General features: G+C 36.6%; 1 long non-coding RNA gene across 1 annotated transcript; it reads right to left on the reverse strand.

Moving 5' to 3' along the window:
• Positions 1 to 897: 897 nt before the first annotated feature.
• LOC105088541 (uncharacterized) lies at positions 898 to 2,132 on the reverse strand. Its single transcript, XR_004133243.2, has 3 exons — positions 1,988 to 2,132; positions 1,567 to 1,775; positions 898 to 1,086 (listed from the first exon to the last, which is right to left on the reverse strand). It is a non-coding gene; the product is annotated as an uncharacterized LOC105088541 (long non-coding RNA).
• Positions 2,133 to 20,364: the final 18,232 nt, after the last annotated feature.

Raw genomic sequence — 20,364 nt, forward strand, 5'->3', positions numbered from 1 at the left:
TGGTGCTTTTGTCACTTAAGTGCTGCTACCTACTCAGCGCCTTGTCCAAAACTCACTTCTAGTTACTCTCATTAACTTACGGAAAATGTCTCGGTTCCTCTGTTCTCCTCTTTCTCAGCACCAGTATGCACGGAAGCTTTGGAACCAGCATCTTAGCAACTGACAGCTCTACCACTCCTCTCTCATGATATTTTCTTTTTTCGTTGTGTATGTGATCAAAAAACCCAAAAGCTGGGAAAATTCCGAGAGTACCACCTGGGTGGACAATTAAGGAAACACTGACTCATGTCTCTTTGTCAGATCGTTACCCCCGCCATCCGTACAGAGATGCAGTCAAATACAGTCAGCAACCACATACTTTGTTTCCCATGACAAATAAAACATCCCTACTCCACCCGCCTGCAACCAACATCACCACAACACTGGGATTAATTTACATCAGGAAAATGGAGAAAGTTTGTGAGGTAGGAGAAGCGGGGCCCACGTCTGATAGTGCTCAGATCCAGTGGGCTAAAACAATCAGTAACATCAGTCCAATAGGATCACACTTGCTCTTACGTGGGGGTAAATATTCAAAAATAACTGTAGGAGTCGTATCATCAGATTATACATATTTCTTTCTCTTTGTGTATATAGGATAATCATGTCACAATCTGCATAGGACTTTATACAATTTATAACGCATCCACGTGGATCTCTAGATCAGAAAATCCCCTATTAGACTCAAGTGAACTTCAATTGACTCAATTCACTGAAACATTTAAACCCCCACAGTGAGGAGGAGACATGAGTATAAGCCAAAATGCTCCATAATTTTCCTTTAGCCAAAGTTTCCATCAACAATACTTGTCTCAGTAACAAGACAAAATAGTGAACTATTCACAAATCTGGGGGTGGAGAGGATAGGAGACACCTGACTTGAATCCAGATATTGACCATGGAGGGAACACCAGTTCATTCAAAGCTCACTGAGTCAGTCGGTTGGCAACACCAGCAGGTGGATTCTGGTGAGAGCACACAGGTTCTGGAGTTCACTGGAGCTGTAGAGAGCCCCTGGAAAGTTGTCATGCGGCAAAACTGCAAGTTCTGAGGAATATGAGAAACAAAAGTACTAGTAAAAATTAGGTGGGAATCCAGAATAATATTTTCTTTTTAGATTTGCTTTAGGCAGTAATTAAAATAATATATATAAAATACGCAGTCCGGGGCTTGGCACAAATTGTATGGTGGTGGATAACAAATGATATGGAGAAAGTTACTGATATTCAGGGTTCTGTCTGATAAGATGGTCTCAAGATGTGGGTTGGATCTAAGATATCAGCCAGTGGATATCAGAGATCTTAACAGGAATAAAAACAAAATTGGGAATCAGGCACGAACTAATATCACAGCTCAAATATAAGTACCTACCCTACAAACACCTGGGCTCAAATAAAATTGAAACAGAAAAATACTGCCTGATAACATCCTTCACAGACCTCTTTCCATTGACATTCTGATTTCCTCTGATGTCCAGACTTCTAAACTCACGATACAGATAAGACATAATTTTTTCTCACAACTGACCTGTGACCAGAGTTGTCTGTTCCTTTCTAATCAACACTCTTATCTTGAAATTTCAGGTATTAGGAAATCTGTTGTAATAATTGTTCATGAGATAAGGACTTCATTGTCCCGGAATTAAATGTTCATCACACTCCCATTTAACAGGTAGGAATTCCAGTCTTGTCCGTGCTCTGTACCTCCAACTCTGCAATGCCTCTTCTTCGGGTACCCTGTGGGCACCCAGGATATATCAGTCATGTGATTGACAGAGTAAATCTGCTAATGAAAAGACTAAAGATTATCAGAGCTTTGCTGGCATTCTTTATCTCTTTTTCTTCCAGTTAATTGTTTTCCTGTTCCTTGTTGGCATGTGGGCATTCTTTAATCTTGGACTTTGGGGTAAATAACAAATGATTTTCAAAAGATTTGGAAAATACACCACCTTAATTCTCTCATGAGGTTACACTGGGAGAGCAGCAGTCCAGGGTGAGGAAGCCAGCACTACAGATCTGTTTGGTTCCCATTTGGCTTGGCACACAGAATACCAGAGTCACACTCCAGAACCAGTATCTCCATGCGATGGCACCTGGAATAACAGATGGCAGTCAGACATGCTTTTAACGTTAATACCAAACTGAATAGAAAATAATGCCTAATAGCCTTCTTGCAAAGAAGAGAATTTACTACAGTTTATAGACTTAAAATTGAATTGGGTTTAATTTCAACAATCTAATATAAGAATTTTTTGTCTCTAGCAGTTAGAAAGTTCTACTTAATAATCTACAAGGTGAAATTAGATAGGAAGTCTAAATTCATTTTTCATCTAATTCATTTCGTTTATGAATGACATATGTAGAAAATTTAGGAATGCTCAATCTCTCTCCTTTTGTCTGTTTTGTCTAAGTGCCCAGCAAGACGGCTACAGTGGGCTTTATACAGTTACACTTATGCTGCTCAGATCATCCTGAACATCCTGGCTTCTTTGGACTGTGGAAACAGTTCAACAAAGCATCTATACTTTCCTTGTAACTGTCAACAGAAAGGGCGCCTTGTGGTCACACACGAGGGCACAAGTCACCCAAGTCAAAGGACAAGGAAGAGATGGGATATTATTCCTGTCAGTGTTAGAAAGATTTTTGCCTTTCTTTTTCGAAAATTATGTATGGCACTGCCCAGCAGACTTTGAAAGAAAGCAGAAAACTTAAAAATGAAAGAATGTGGAAAACTTATCATAAATATTCTTACTTCCGTTGACAAAATTTTGCTATGAATAACGACTTCATTGTTTACAAATAAGCCTTGCACGTCAGCTTATGCATCACGTAATTGTTCCTTCAGGGGAACAGTATCTTCACTCGCGGGTGAGAGAGGAAAACATTATTTCTTTTACAAACAAAGCAATGAAAGCCGGAATAAAAGAGGACTTTTTGTTTTGTTTTCTCAGTTCACAAACACACACACACACACACGCATGGACACACAATAGTGACAGATGAAGAGTTTTAGAAGATTTGAAAAAAGCATAGCATTCTCAGTAGTCCACAACATACATTAAGTCCTGACTTTCCACTTTCAAATTAATTTGAAATTTCATGCAATTAATATTCCCCCTAATGCTCTTACATCATAATTTTGGTCACAAAATATGCCATTGGGCTGTAAGTTTCTTAAATGTAGATGCAGTATCTCATTCACCATAGTAGCCACAGCACAGTGCAGACATGTGAATCCCGTGCCAACTATGAAAAGAAAATCCCACTTAATTTTAAATTTTGTTTATACGTTATTTCTACCACATATAAAACCAAATTGTTCAAGTTTCATGTTTGGAACTCAACAAGTTTATAGAATCATAATTTTCTGAATTACAGCCCTGTTTTTAAAGATTTTCCTCTTGGATTTAAATCTGCTTTGTTTCTTAAGTGAATCCTCAAAATAAAATCGCTTTTGATTTGAAAGATCGTTTTTTAGGGTAACATGCCAAAAACAGCACTTTCCAAACAACAAACCAGTTTATACTTAGAGCCATCAAAGTAGCCTATGTATTGATAAGGGCCGGTGAAGTTTACTGAGCACGTATACACTGCCAGGCTCTGAGCTGTTTCACATGTCATTTGAAAACCATCTCTTGAGGTATCTCCTTCTGTTATTTATAATACCCACCCTATAGAAAAGGAAAACTAGGTCTGAAGAGGTTAATAGCTGACCTAGGGTCACAACACTATGTTAAATGAGCTAGAATTCTAACCCACTTTTCACTGATTCCGCTGCTTGCACTCTTATGTACTTTGTTCGACTGTTTGCTTAATCGTAACTATGTACCTCTCTGACAGTCCGTGTCCATCATTATTGGTGCCAGCACACTGCATTTGCCTGTATCCCCATCTTCATGGCAGCCTAGGGGCAAAAAACAAAGTAATTTTGAATTTAACCAGTCTGAATAGCCAATACTGCGATATAAAGACCTACAGTCCCTTTAAACCAGATTTTAATCAAAGCAAATATGTATTTCTTTGGTTAACATTTATTGAGCACCTGCTTTCTGTGGAAGCATTCTGTACATGTAAGGAAGTGCTATAATTTTTTAATGAAACAAAATATTTGTATTACCTCAACAGAGTATATACCTGTAAGAAGATTTGGCTTGAACGTAGGGCCCATTTTCATATAGTCTGCAACTCTTATGAGTAAATAAATCAAGCAATTTTTAGTGAATGCCTTTTTGAACAAAAGTGAATGCAAGAGAAATAATAAAAGCAATCATTGTTGAGAATATAGGCAGTTAAGCACTAAATCCTATCTAAGGAATAAAAAACAATAAATTCTCCCACTGTACCACAGGGTTTACACTGGATCTCATACAATAGTATGTGAAGGCAGCAACCACAGCCAAAGAATACAGGTGTGGGAAGATGCACTCCATCAATAATTCCTATTGTTACAGAAATACATAATTCAAAAGAGAGACTTTCACATGGAATACTTGGATTTTACTAAATTTGTGCATCTTCTAAAAAGCCACCAGTAAATTCATGCCACTGAGCATAGCTGGGGTGTGGACACCACATCGCCAAAAAAGAACCTCGAAGATTAAAGCCGCCACGTCCAACATTCTGACATCTGTATCCTGGGCAGTATCTCTAACTCTGATACATTTACCCTGCTTCAGAACAAAATAGCCAGACAAAGTCAGACGACTTTGGCCAAGGATGCTTTCTCTATTTCTCAGCTAGGAGAGGGACAGGAAGGGCTTTTTCTCCTCCATCGATACGAACTATAATTTTACTTCCTCGGGTTCAAAGAAAAGATTTCTTCACTAAGTAACTACTGGAGAGCAGCATGACACATCTCAAGGGGCATGGGTCCCATCTCTGGTTCTGACTTGCTCTGTCTATTTGGGCAAGTGACTTCCCGTCTCTGTGCTTCAGTTTCCTTCATCTGCATAGTGAGCGTAATAGTACCAGCCTCAGTGGGGACCCGAGTGGATGCATGTGATGATGGAATTACAGCCCTGATCATGCAGTGAACACTCAATTAACATCAATGTTGCTTCCCAACTGCCTGCAGTGGCGCAAATGGCAGCTACAAGCCTCACCATACTTGTTTCCTATGAGAATTCATCAGTCTTTCTTTTCTGACCCTTCCCCTACTGCAGTCTCCTAGTTAGTGAACTGTTTTATTTTGTGTTGATCTTTCCAATGGCGCCCGCATCTCTGTTGACCCTCCAAGGAAGGGGAGGACAAGGCTAGACCAGGAAAGGTATCCATAGGCACCTGGAGGGCATTACGCTACGTGAAATCAGGACCGACGCGGCATGATTGTACTTGTGTGAGATATCTAAACAGTCAAATCCATGAAAACGGTGAGTAAAATGATTGCAGAGTCTGCGGGAAGAGGGAAGTCTGGAGTTGTTCAATGTATTAAAAAGTTTCAGTTACGTAAGATGAAAAAAGTCTAGAGATTGGCTGTACAATATGGTGCCTAGAGTTGAGTACTGTACTGAGCACTTAAAAATTGGTGAAGAGGGTAGATATCATGTGATGTGTTTCTTACCATAAAAAAAAAAAGGGATCCTGAGATCCTGAGCTGTGTTAAAGGGGTTAGGCCAACAGTGGAAATATCTGTTTCCTATGGCTTCCATTTGTTTTTACTAAATCCCTAAGAAAAGAGACCCAAAAGATACTTTCAAAACTTACACTAGAGTTAGACGTTATCTGACACTTGGAGCCAGATTCTCCCAGTCTGTCAGCTGTTGTCTGTTAGAGAAATTTTATGCCCGGAAGCAGTTGGAGAAAACAATAATTCATAAGTGTGACTTCCAGGAACACCCACTTCACACAATACCAGCATTTAACATCCAAACTCCTAAGCTGTAAAATACAAGGATAATGGTACCCAGAGAATGAGGATTTTCAAGGGGCTGTGATTTCAGCAGTTTCAAAGCTGTGTTACTGAATTGTGTAACACTCTTGTCTTTTCCCAAACATTAATTGCTCAGATTAAGGAGGAGTATATAAATTGGAAGTGCAGGATCTGGGGAAAAAAGTGGGGTTCTCTTAGATAGAAATGGTGACACTGTGAGCTATGATAAAAATGGAAAAAGGGGTGGCAAGAAATAATGGTCTCAGGAATTGGAAATGCTCAGCAGAATGATTGTTAAGTTTGTGTCGTGCATTCTGTCATTTCTAATCATACACAGATAAGACTTCCCATAGGGAAAAAAAGCCTATGAACATACATGCTCCCAATTTTAGTCCTGAACTTAGTCAGGGAGTATCTTCACTGACCTCACAAAATAAGGGAGAAACAGTCACATCCTTCAAATGAAGACCATGTTGATTAAACATTTAAAACAGGAAGGAGCCAAGAAGGGACAGATTATAAGTGGACAGATTCAAGCACAGTCTTGTAAGGTTATTTCTTTATCATTGAATCATAACATAAATACGAAAAAACAAAAGCAAAAACCTTAAAGACTTTGAATCTCTATTAATAAACATATTTATTGTGACAGTTTTCAGAATTCTTCATATTAACTATTATGGAATGTATTTCTTAATGAGACATGATTTTTTTTTTACCAGAGATTAATTTTTAAGGTATTTAGAAAATGGAAATGTACAAGTAAAAATATTTTTCACCTAAAGATCTAAAAGAAAATTCTTGCAAATATAATATCAGGATTCTTAATATGTTTTAAAATAGATATGTATCTTTCAGTACCTTCAAGCACTAATAAAAGATGACTTCTTAAGGCAATTTGCAAATGATGGTTTCATCTAGATATATGTCAGTGTAAATCAGGAACCTTCACTTCACCGTTTTCCTAAACAAGTATGCCATAATCTTAGCTAGCTCTGTTTCCGTGAGGCCATCATAAATCTACCACACTGCACTGTCTCCTCAAAACACAGTCACAGATTCAAATACTTGAGAGTATAGTGAACTGCACCTTTAGCAAGTCCATATCAGAGCTAGTGATCTCCTTCCCCTGTAGGGCATATTTCATTTCTAACAAAAATCTTCATAGAAATGCAGCCATCATGCTTAAAATCGGTACCGGTATTATCAGACTCTTGAAAACTACCTTTTCTGTTAGCCTAGAAACATAAAATAGGAATGGCCACTCCTTTTAATGAATACACATCAATGGTTCGCATACCATGTCCACTAAATTAGCCAAGGTGGACTTTGCTGGATTGAATGAATGCAAAGATAGATTCAAATGGCATAAAACATTTTTCTCAATTTGTCACTGCTGATCTTTAATTGGCTTTGATCTAAAACTGCTAATATTATCCAAGTGAAAGGAGCAACTAAGATTCATTATTTTAGATTTATTTCTAACACTGATGATGTTTGTTAAAGAAAAAGAGGCAAAACAAACTGTATGAAATTATTTAATTTTCAGTCTTCAAACTTAAAATGGTCTATTAATATCAGGAAAAACTATGTTGAGACCTTTCCCTTTTCTGAAATTATAGTTTATAGTTTTGTATTTATTGAATGCATTCATAGGCTCCCTTAGGATGTGAAATGTATGGAAATATATGTGCATTACTAAAGAAAGAACTAAATTTATTCTTTCCCCACATCATGCTCCTCTTTGCAGTAGAGGTTTTTAATTCAATACAGAGCTAGAATGAGATGGAGCCAATTTCCTGGTCTATATGTGTGACAAATGCTAAAAGTGGCACAAGATTAACAAATTAGTTGAAGTATAGATCTTAAAAGATTTTTTTTCTGTGTCTCTAAATCAAAATTCATACTTTATTTGAAACGAAGCCTTCTTTAGAGTTCAGTAATGATGAAGGGTCTTTTTATTTCTCTGTATTCAAGATGAAAAGAGGGGATGTATGACAACATACTAGCAATTTTTTAAAAGCGAATTTTATTTGTAGGAAAGCTTATGAGAATTATGTATTTGGAATATGAGATTACTTTAACTGCATTCTAGTGTCTTAGATTAATAACTCCAATGTGTGATTTGATAAAAGTGAAAAATCCTTTTCAAAATAAATAGTTACTCCTAAAATAAAAGTATAAAGAAAATAGGGGTAAAATGTGTTTCTTTCTGTATTTTTATGGGTAGAAATAATGTTTAAAATGTTAGGTTCCCCCCAAAATACACTTAATTTTCTAATAACTTTTCTTTTTTTTTTTTTTTAAATATTGAGTGAAAGCTATCAAGCTTGGCTGTTTTACCTAACTTCAGAATCATGTGCTTGATATAATCCAGATATCTAACACCAAACAATAAAAACATTTGTGACAATGGAAGCATGGAACAGTTGTGGAATTGTTTAATTTAGGAGAAAATAGCTATGTTTGATAATCACATGTGCATGAGTGGATTTCTCCTCTTTGTCGAGAAATTTATCTTTTACAAATGGGTTTTTTTTTTTTAAGTTATCAACTTATGATGTGAAAGGTGCTTTTAAAAGGTATTCTGAAATACATGCTTTGAATTTAACTCACTCCTTCAGGTTTAAAGCCTCGCCATCGTCCACCTGTTTTGCTCGGGCTTAAATTATATAAAAATACAGCATTTTAAAGCAATCACAATCTTACTTGTTGTACCCAAACATGATAACATGATTAAAATTCAAGAAGAGTTCGATGCAGGTTGTGTGTCTCAGTCACCCAATCTCTTTTCACATATCTGTTCATGTTGACAGACTATGTCATAATACATCAACAGAAAGATCAGCACAGAAGAACAAAATTTCATCGCCTGACAGCAAGAGGAAACTGATTTTCAGTATTAAATTAGTAAAAATATACCATTACCTCACTTCCAATAAGTCTAATACCTTTAAAAAAGAAGGCGTCTGCTATCATTATAAGTATATGCAAAGGCAACTCGGTTTGTTAATTTCTTTGATATCACCCTTTAACAGACAGCCTATTTTCATTTTGTCTTCTCTACGTTATTTTATTTCTTATATCTTGGAAACAATTTAGAGAATTAAAAAAATACAATTTCTTCCTGAGACGTGTAGTATTACCTATATAAAAGTATAAATATCTGCCAAATGTTTGGAGGACAGTCTCTTAGACTAATCAGGAGCAGAAACCTACTGACCATTGAGAGGGAAATGGGCATTTAAGCTGCTGAGAAAAGTTAGGTACCATTTTCATATCACATCTTGCTGTGTTTGGATTTCAGGAGAAATTTACCAATACCTGTAATAAACAATGTCTTTTGCAGCCCAGGGCATCATCTGCCACTTAGGCTTTTAATTTTGCCCCTGTTTGAACGCCCTACAACATATGCACTTCTCTTTTGTCTATTATCCTAGAGTTGTGCTATTCCCAAATATTGACATCATCTACTTTTATCAGCTTTAACTGCTCTGAAGCTTCCCAGGCTCATGCTCAGCTCTATTTCTTCCTATTGATTATCTTCTTCACTCCAGCAGGTAGCTAGCCAGCGAGGCTGTCCTGAGAAATAGCTTCCAATGACTTTATACGCACAATTTACACGGAATTGTTTAAAGAAGATATTAGCCTCAATACAAATCAGTGAACCTCATTTAGTCAATACTGCACAATCCCGCTGTTGGCACCCTGTCACATGTGAGTCTGCAGTCAGCTGCTGCACCCAATCTGCACATTAGCCATAGTATTTAGTTTCCTATTAAAATGAAGCCGGGTTTTTTCGCTTTTGCTTTTCTTTTTGAAATCTTTTCAGTATCCTTTTTACACCACCTCACTGAGCCATGTGATAGTAATATATTTTGAAATAGAAAAACCTGAGATTAAATGTTTGATTTTTGACAGTGTTCTTAAATATAATAAATTCAAAAGGAAATACTGTTAAGTTAAAATGGAGTGTTTTTCATTAAGTCCAATCAAATGGTAGACAACAAAGGATCTTTTATTTGAGAATATGAAGTGAAAATGAAAACCAGAAAACCTTTACTAAGAAAAGGTCCAGCTAAATTATGTTGGAAGGAGGTCTCCAGATTGAGCTTGGGTGTTTCTTTTCCTAAAAAGTGAATTAAACTAAAATATGTTATGAAGAAATATTTTACAAAGAAGCAAAACTTAATGCTTTGTGGAGATGAAAATAAGGTCTAAGGACAGTTGACTTTGAAAATGATTCGAAAGAAAGATCACATATGAAAAAAATTGCCACAGCATCTGATCTTTTCTTATAATCATAACAGGGAAATGTTTGGGGAAAAGTAATGCTAGTCCCCTCTTTTGCTTCCATGGCAATGCTGTAAAATTCTAGAGGGAGTGTTTACATTTCAGAATTACCCCTCCTTAAACTACTGGTTTATGATAGTTAATGAGATGATATCCAAATGTTGAAAACAGGAAAATTCAAATGAAAATCTAAATGTGAAATATAATATAATGAAATAACTAAGCAACATAATACTGCTCTGAATGTTTGTGCAAATATTGCAAAATGAACTGCAATACATTAAAATTCTTCAGTGGTTGTGTAATATATAAGTGAAGGTTTACATCGAAAAGCTTTAGCTATCAAAAAAGAGATCTTTATATCATATTATCCTAAAATTTTTTACTTGAAAACAATCACAAACATCTTGGAGTGCTTTCTGAAAAGTTGTCATTAAATCTATTTGCATATCTCTTATAAACTGAAATTCAAGATGAGGATAGAGCCTGCTGATCAAAATAGTCTATTTGTTAAAAAATACATTCTTTAGCTTCAGTGGCTGAGTGGCAGAAAGCTTTGGAGAATATGAATGGGAGAGAAAATAATAATTTCAGTTTTAGAGATTTTAGAGGACTGTGTATCTTTTCTATAAAGTAAAAAGTAAGAGTTGAACACAATGACAATTTTAAATGAGTTACAGTAATAGTGGCAGCATTTTAAAAATTAATATAGGCAAGAAATTAAAATAAAATTACACAACTTACTGTAAATACTTTGAAATTTTCTCTTTTTTACTACAAACTGTTAAAGGTGATTTTTGTATGACCTTTGCTTTCATTTCTTTTTACATATCACTAGTTGGGAGCTGAAGCTGGAGCCCTGCAGCCCAGGTAGAACAGACACACTAAAAGATGGCCAGTCTATCCTGACCGTACATCTTCTCACACGTTTATTGCAAACTGACGCTCATATAACAGATTTTTTTTTTTATCACAGATTCAACAAAGAACAATTCCAGTACCAAGGGAAAATCATACCCGAGGAAAGACAGAAATGTCATAACTGCATATTCAGGCTGCATAAATACAAGCATGGCAAAGATAATTGTACTATTCGTGTGTGACAGCACTGCACCATTTAAAGAAGTCAATAATCTAAATTTGAGAAAATTTAGGTGTAATTGTGTATATGTATGCAAGCATCATATATTACCTGTAAAGCATAAGTATAAATTCTAGCCCAAATGAAATGCACAAACATCATTAGTCTTTTTTAGTTTAAACTATTAATTGATGAACATGTATTTATATATTAAATGTATCTCTACCAACTAAATTGTGGGTTTCATACTAGCCCACTTATCATATGATATTCTAGTATTAAATAAAATTATATGCTTAAACCTAAGAACATTTTCAATGAAGCAAATGTAAGCACAAACAATGCACACAAATTAAGACAGGTTTTTCAAATTAACAGCTACAGAATAGCCTGATAAACATTTCAAGTAAATAAAGATGCTGATTTTTTCCCCCAAAAAGCTTTCTAAATTAACCATAATGCTTTAAATGTAAGTGAATGTTGTTTTCAAATCATGTCAAGACAGAAAATTCTCCAACAATGATTCTGTACAGTAACTTTCAAAAGGAACTAATTTTTAAAGTAGTTTTGATTAAATTTTTTAAATCTAAAGGCAAATTATTTTTATTTTCTGTTTATTAAAATTCATCTATAGAGGAAGACATGATTCCAGATCTATAATTTGTATAAACCATATGAACATTCATACTTATTACGCATACTGAAGATTAACGTTTAAGGTCTACAGTGACCACAGGCATAGATTACCAAGATGATGCCAAAAATCATGCATATCATTTCACTGAATTAGGATTTGTAGCAAAAAGTGGTATAGTGAGTCCAGATATTTCAAATAAATCTCTTTTCCATAAATATTCTGACTACTCACAAAGAATACTTTATACCAAAAATTGACTTTAAAAGAAATCATATTAAATTCTATAGGATATTATCCTTTCTAAAAGTATAAATGTACCCAGACTAAGCATGCACACACACACACACACACACACACACACACATTTTCTCAGGAGAAATTATGTTTTTATCATTAAACTGAAAATGAAGCCATTAAGGTGATTATTACATTGTCATGTAACAATCGTATGTAATTATGTAGCTTTTAAAATATGTAAGCATTCCATTTAATCCTAATTTTACGTATTTAACAATATATCAGGAAGTATTGTCATTGATTATAAAGTGCAAATATTTTAAAATATCAATGACCCATGTATCTATGTATACTCTGAGACAACTTCATTTACTTAAGAATGTAAAATCAAACTAAATAGCTAATGGGATATTTCATAATCTTTTAACTTTATAGAAAAATATGTATAAACAAAGTACAATAATTAAGGAAATTAATACTAGCCTTCTACATAGAAAGTACATTTATGCATCTATTACCATCTATATAAGTACAGATATAATGTTATATATGTGTCCTGTCAATCTGTGTATTTTGTGCAGACAAGAAAAGCATTCTCATAATCTAGAATAAAGCAGAAAGGTGTGTGTGTGTGTGTTTGTATAGAGACAGAGGAAAAGAATTGGTAGCTTTACAGATAGGAATTAAAGGTAGAATATTAACTTGTTCGAAAATGAGTATGATGGTATTATGCTATGTAAAGAAATACTAATAATTTTTCTTCTGTCTCCTTCTTCCTCTCTTTCTCTCTCTGTGCATTCAGCTGCTAACAAGAAAATGAACATTTGCGATGAAAGGAAAAGATAACTGCACAGAAATTTCAAAGAGTGTGTCTTAGTTAAAATTACTAAATTAAAATTAAAATTCAATTGAGTTTTCTTTTCTGAAATATGAAATAAGGAGCCTATAAAATGGGCAGGAGGATCACAACATGCTTTGAAATATTTCTACTAAAATTTTCCCCCATGTACATGTCTGTATCATTAGTACCCTATCATATCATAAAATATTCTAAAGGAATGTATGAAAATAGCATGAAATCAACCTGAAAGGGTAGTATTTGTAGCATAAAGATCAAGACTCGAAGTCAAGATGAAGTTCCTTATTATTTGATTCAGACTTAACTGTTTCAAACCTCCTAGTTTAATGATTTTTACGTATATCTACTTGTTGGTTTTTCAAATTTGTCATTTTTCCCCCCAATATTCTAGTGCTGAAAAGGAAATAATATAGGGTGGTAGAACAAGAATTTACATAGTTCCCTAATAGTTAACCTTGACTATCTTGACCAGCTTTAAGATTATACACTGAAATAGTTCTAATCTCAGTAATTCCAATGCTACAGCATTCAGGTGATGCCATGAAATGCCTTCAACAGAGGACAACCCCTCAATGCGAGTAGCATTTACTAGTACCTGACTACCTAGATTCCTGAGGCTTTCCATCTAAAAACATATTTCTATATAAATAGAACCCAATTTCACTATAAGGATATCAAAGTTATTTGTCAGGAAGCTGACAGAAGTTACCTGTATCCAGTTATCCAGTGGACATAGTTGTTGCTTAATTCCTAGATAATTAACAAGGATAAAACTATACCCTGATCACTTCCCTTCAGGTTGGTGAACTAATGACACAGTGGAATCAAAGCAAGTCATGGTAGAGGTGGGTGAGTGGAACAGGGGAAGGAGAGAGGAATACCTTTTTCTTGGCTCCACAAAGGTTTGAGGGCCTAATTATTTTTAAGTATAATCCAACCAACCTCTTCTCATGCTTAGCTGCACTGAGTGACACTATTTGTGATGCCCAGTGTGCTGAAACTGAGCAGGTTGCTGTCAGTTTAAAAATGACTATAATAAAAGTGACCATGAAGATGGATCTTGTGATTTTGCGTTTCTAATCAGTCATCTGTGAAGAACACTTTTGCTTTGATTCAGCAGACTGGTGACAGCCATGATTGATAGTGCACAGGGATGAAAAAAGGTTATTAACTGTCTTCCTATTAAGCTCAATGTATTACCCCTCTAGGTGCATCTCATACTTTAAGTTAAAGTACTTACTCAGGTAAGGTCACGAATGAACTCTGTGGAGATGGTACCCACTCTGCTGAAAATGAGCAAGGCATCCTTACACTGATTTTTTTTTTAACTTAGCATTTAAGCTACATTTAATTCCACTATCTTATTCATTAGCTAAAAAGATCCATTTGCTCCCTCCAACAATAACCACAGTGACACTAAAGGTATAGAAAATAACTTTAAATGTAAAGATTTAAATGAAGAGCTGACTAGCAACATGTGGATGATTCATAAATCTATATTTAAACAGATGGTCGTGTACTGTATGATCTGAGGGCATTTTTAAGGGTAACACTAAAATTAAAAAATAGATAGCTGTATAGTATATGTCAAAATTGTTTAATTTCTGATAATTTATACATGGTAAAGAAAAAATAGCCCTTTCTAAGAAACTCAAAGGCTCTAATAGAATATCTAGATATTTGTTATTTAAGTATAATGTATTTTGTGAACTTCATTTTAATTTTTTTAACTTAGAAATATTACATATAGATAAACATTGGAATGACAGTATCTGTTCATGTCTTCGGCTAGCAGACATACACACTCATACACAAATAATATCTCAGAACCTAAGGTATTTAAAGTTTTTCACTAACTGAGGATGTACCATTTATTAAATGAAATAATACAGTTTTAAATAGTATCATATTTCCTGTGTTCATTTATCCTCACTGAAACCAAAATGTACTGAAAGGTTTTTGCACACTTCATTTAACTTCTCTGGAAAAACATTTGAAATTTATAAGTTTGTTTCTGGGAGATAACAGATTAAATACAGGCATTTTGATTTAAAATCATGGCATTATGTTTTTTCTTACATTTCCCACTGTAAACACTCAGTACATGTCAGATGTAATGAGAATTAGGCAAAAAAAAAAAATTTAAGGGTATCAATAACTTTGGCATTGAGATAACCATTTAAACTATAACCAAATCTCAGCTCTGTGTGCTTGGCGGTTCTTCACTGAACAACTCTGCAGAGTAGCACAGAATAAGGAAATGTTACCAGAATGTTATTAGAGTTTCAGTGCAGAGTGAGTCCTATTATGTCCAAAAGTTCTCTCTAGTATCTCATGACCTGTTTCTCCAATGTCAGTTATTAGACCCGTTTTGGGTCTGTAGTAAATTACATTTTGAAAATGTACTGTTTTAATATTAGGATCCATCAACAATGAAATATAGAGAAAGTAAGGAAATGAAGTTCAAGATTTCATTGAATTTCTCTCTAGAGTCACAAAAAATTGGCTCTCTGTCCTACTTTGCTTAATATTACAGTTGCTGTTTTAAGAAACCTTTCCAATTCTCTAGGATTTTATGCATGCCAAGGATAATTTCAATACTTACACACTGAGAGCCTAAAAACGTTAAAGTGTTTGATCTATATGAAAGTTGTTTATTTAGTGAATTGTGTTTATGTGGAGTGGACTTAAGAGTAGATTTTAGAATTCATACACGATTTCCTCAATATGACACATTAACTTCATTATTAAATGGATTTCTCTTTCTGTCCTATATGACTTCATCAGACAAACTTGCGTTCTGAAGTTTAGGAATCAATGATAAGCGATAGAGTTTATATGATCAATGATAGCGCTCATATTCCTGCACAAATGTTTGTCAAAGGTTTCACAATGAAATCGTAAACTAAGGAGAAACAATATGTTGCACGTTTCTCAAAAACATTGTGTGCTTTTAAAAATGAAAAAAGAAAAAAAATGCAGTTTCAATCTATCTCATGTTAATTCGCAGGATGTTCTGAAATATTAGTTAAAGTCCTGACTTTTGTCGGCCTATTTGGGAGTTTCTTAACGAAAAATGAGGAAATACAGAGCCCAGGTAGGCCCAGGAGGAACACACAGATTTCCCAGTCCCCCATTTCCTAGTCTCCTCTGTTTCTTCTCTAGAGAATCACGATCTAGAACACACGTTACACACAGCACGCATTTTAGGAGAGAACAAGGCAGAGGCAGTTTCAGGTAAAGTTGAGGTCATTTCCAAGGCAGTCAATGAGCACCGCTGAAAGTAACACGGGGCCTTTTTTTTTTTTTTTTTTTTTCAGAATCCAACACTGGCAGACAGTAGAAGTTAAAAGTGCCACCGTTTCTTTTATCCTTTTGGAACTCCAGAACAGAATGTTCCGTTAATTTTGTTCAAATGGATGATAGAACTGGTGAAAGAAAACTCCACACCTTTGTGCAAACTCCTTAAATTTGGTTCTGAGGCTACTGTGATTTGGTTTCCTGGAATCCTGGGGGCACAAGGCATCTTTAGTTTACGATATCTAGGGATTCGGTTACTTTTAGCTTGAAACTCTCTTTCTGAAGCTTTTCCAATCCTATATGCCTCCTCCTTCTTCTCCTCCTCCTCCTCCAGACCTACTAAGGGACATGGGGTAGGGGTATGACCTGGGCGGTGCACATCTGTGTAGCCAGACCGTGGGGGCTGACAGCTGCTGTCCGCTGCCGGCCCGTGTACCTGCGCCGAGTGGCCACTGCTCTCCTACCCGGCCCACTCCTGCCTGCAGTGCTGCTGCTGTCACGCCAGCCGGCGATTTGATAGGCTTGTCGGGTTGCCATGGTGTTGACTTCTTGCCTCTGAGGAGCTGCCCAATGACTGGAGGTCTGGGATTAAAGCGGGAAGAGGCAGCGGCCACAGCGAATTTCAGCAGCAGCTGCAGCAGCAAGAAACGAGAAGCCAGAGGACGAGGTCTTTAGACTGGGCTCGGCTGAGCCGGGGCTGCCAGGGAGGGAAGGAGAGGACAGGGAGGGGAGGTTGGAATGGTGACCACTCGAAGCCTGAAGATGCAAGTGAGCGGGCTTGAGACCCACTCAGGAATAACTCATAAGCAATCTGCACGCGCTGAGAGGAAAAATCGTCCAGAATTCGTTATTATTCCCACAAGATATTACCGGCGCGGGTGGTGGGACTGGGGTCTTAAAGGGACTTAAGCGGGTAATACACTCCCCCCATCCCCCACCCTTCATTTGGGCCACGAAGTCATTTGACAAATAAAGAGACGCTATACGGAGAACTTTACATCATGGAAACTAACTTATTCCGAGGAGACAAAGTGCAATTAGACGGCAACTGAGTAAATGAAAATAGTTGCCCGGGCGGGCGGCCGGCGGGGGCGGTCGGGCGGGGGGGGGGGGGGGGGGTGACCAGGGAGTGAGTGTGCAACGCACAACCCCAGACGGGGACCGTAAACTGGGAAATGAAAGGGAAAGAAACCGCTTCTGTTATAAATTAGTAGGTAGGTGAAGGTTACGCAAAGAAGAAAAGGGAAAGTAAAGCTGTTAAAAAGAATAGAATCAAACCCCTGGGAGTTGAACTCAATTCCTCCCCCTGCCCCCCCCACCTCACTCTCCAATCCAAGGGGAGGAGGAGGAGGAGAAAAAGAGTGCATTCTGGTGTGATGAGAACTCTCTGGAATGTCTGGAGGAGAGGATAGGAGTGCGAGGGTAAGAAGACCCGGGTGCTAAAGAAATGGCAGGAGAGAGAAATGGGGGAGGGGCGGGTAGGAAGGAAACGTTCGGCGATTCACCCAAGGGACGTAGGGATGCAGAAGAGTGAGATTCCGGAAGAAGGGGAAAAAGTACAGAAGTTCAGACCTGTAGCGTAGAGGAAGGGGGGAACGACTCGAGTCAGCAAGAGGGAAGGCGGAAAAAGGTGTGTGCTGCTGAGGGAGAGCGTGGGAAGGCAACCGCTGTCAACCGCGGGGAGCAACTGCGAGAACAGAGGGCAGAAAGGGCAGGGAATCGTAACGACTCGGGCGGTGGCGCGAGCACCGCGGGGCAGCACGGCGAGCTGGAACCAGGTGCCGCGCAGCCCGCGCCCCGGCTCCCGGCGACGCAGGGACTTTTCTGGCAAGAGGAAGAGCTGCTCGCTCAGCCTGCCGGAGTCACGATTCACCGCGAGTCCCAAACACACGCCTCACTAACTACTTTACAGCCACTTTCATTGATTTTCTTTAACAAATAAACATAATACCCGTTACAGCAACACTTTCTCTTGCTGCCAGAAGCTCTGATGCTTGCATGACTCCAGATAGCCGTTTTCTTACCTCCAAATAAATTGTTTTCCTTCACTTAAAGGATCAAATGTGTGACTACATTCAGGTTTGGGGAGTCTAGTCTTCGCCCCCGCTCTGTAATTTGGGAATCACCTTTTAAAATAAGTAGAAGACAGGTTCGGACACAAAGTCGTAAACCTTGGTAGGGCTCACTGACATTTGCATATTAATTTTTGCTAATAAGAAGTAACTCCATTTGGAAGGAAAACGCCGGCAAAGAAATAGACTCCTTTGCAACTATAGGGAAATTAACACTAGTCCGACAGCCACACCTAAGTTACTCCCCTTGACTTGTCTCTTAAAAATGTTCCTTTAAAATTAAAGAAAGTATTTATTTTGAAGTAGCCCCCCTTCGAGAGCGGTTTCTGCTCGAGGTTCTTCCATACATGTCAAAGGGTTGTTGAATTATTCATTATTGTAATTACTATCATCATTGTCATTATCCCTTTCCATGTGGAAATAATTTTATTATCGTAATTTGATATCTGAAGAATTTCCTGTTAGTCGTTTGATAATCATTTTTTTCTGCTGAAGAGAAAAGTTTTGTTTATAAATGAGATAGAGAAAATGTTTTAAATGCTTTGATGTTTGCTATAGATTTCCGTTTATCTAATCGATCGGAATGCCAATAAAATCGATTAAAGGTTTAGTGTTTTACAAACAACCATTTTGTGCTTTTTGATTTTATGTTCAGAATGATTTTAATAAAGCTAATGTTTTCTTTAACATCCTCCCTTTAAAAAACCCAAACCTTTATCGTTTTTTCTTTAATTATTAGAAATTGCCACTTAAGATTCTTCTAATAGGAAAATAAAAAAATATATATATAAGCAATGGCCGTAGTGGTTTAAATTCCATTCTCTTTTTGCTCAAGGTATTTAAATAAACCCCTTTAAAATCTTGGTGAATTATATGCGATCATTCAGTGATTGCGGAATATTAAATTAAACTTAGATAAATCCGCATTGAAGGAGGCAGCACCCAATCCTGAATTTATTTCCCATTTTCTCTAACAGCATCACTGCGCTCCTCTCTTTGCAATGACAATGTGCCAAATCTGGGCATTTTGAAAACATTTCCCATATGCTTTAACAGGGGACTGATAGACAAAGAAGAAAAGGAGATGATCTTTTTGCTCTAAGGTATATTTTCTTTAACCTTTTCCTCTTAGACTGTCACTGATAATCATTTTAAAGCAAAAGTTTGAAAATCATTTAATTCTTTTTTTTTTTTTGCTTGCACTTTTTTTTTTTTTTGCCTATCTTGTAATTTATTCCTGAAATGGATTTTTGGTTACGATATCTTGTAAAGCTATCATTTCGTACCTTAGCAAACGACATTTGTTTCAAAATCTTTGATTCATTTAGTATGCTAGCTGCCTTTTGTAATTAAGGATGGATTTAATTACACATTTTGTAACTTAGATCAGATGGTCTGTTTGTTTGCTGTAGGATTTAATGGTGCTTTTGTGTCTAATATTTAGGGATGTTACATACAGAGGTGGTGGCTTTTCTTCAGCTGTAAAGACCTGTACTTTTTTTTTTTTTTTTGTCTTGGAAATGTGAATGTTTGGATGAATGTAATATCCTGCTTTAAAATAATTCTATTTGATGGCTGGAGTTTAGTATATTGTCTATACAGCATTTCATTGACTACGTATAAATGTTTTAGGTTTAAAAAGATCACAACTGTATCCTCCATTCAATGAAATCACAGTTATTCTTTATTTTTTCCCCACTTGTCTATCTTTTCCCATCTGTGTCGTTGTCTTTTGAGCTCTTGCCCAGACGGGATGTAAAATTTTCGTTGGATACTCTTGCTGGAAATTATCGCCTTGGATTTTGAGATGGGTATGCTTGTGATGCTGGGTTTGGGTGATGTGAGTGTGCATGTGAGTGTTGGGTGGGGGTAGTGGTAATAAAGAGTCCTCATTAATTTGCATAAGAGCTGTAGATGTGCTTGGTGAAGTTATTGAAGTACTGTTGTTTCGGAAGAGACCTGCCGGATTCTGTTTATA

Source organism: Camelus dromedarius, chromosome 30 (assembly GCF_036321535.1).
Source record: "Camelus dromedarius isolate mCamDro1 chromosome 30, mCamDro1.pat, whole genome shotgun sequence".
Lineage (NCBI taxonomy): Eukaryota > Metazoa > Chordata > Mammalia > Artiodactyla > Camelidae > Camelus > Camelus dromedarius.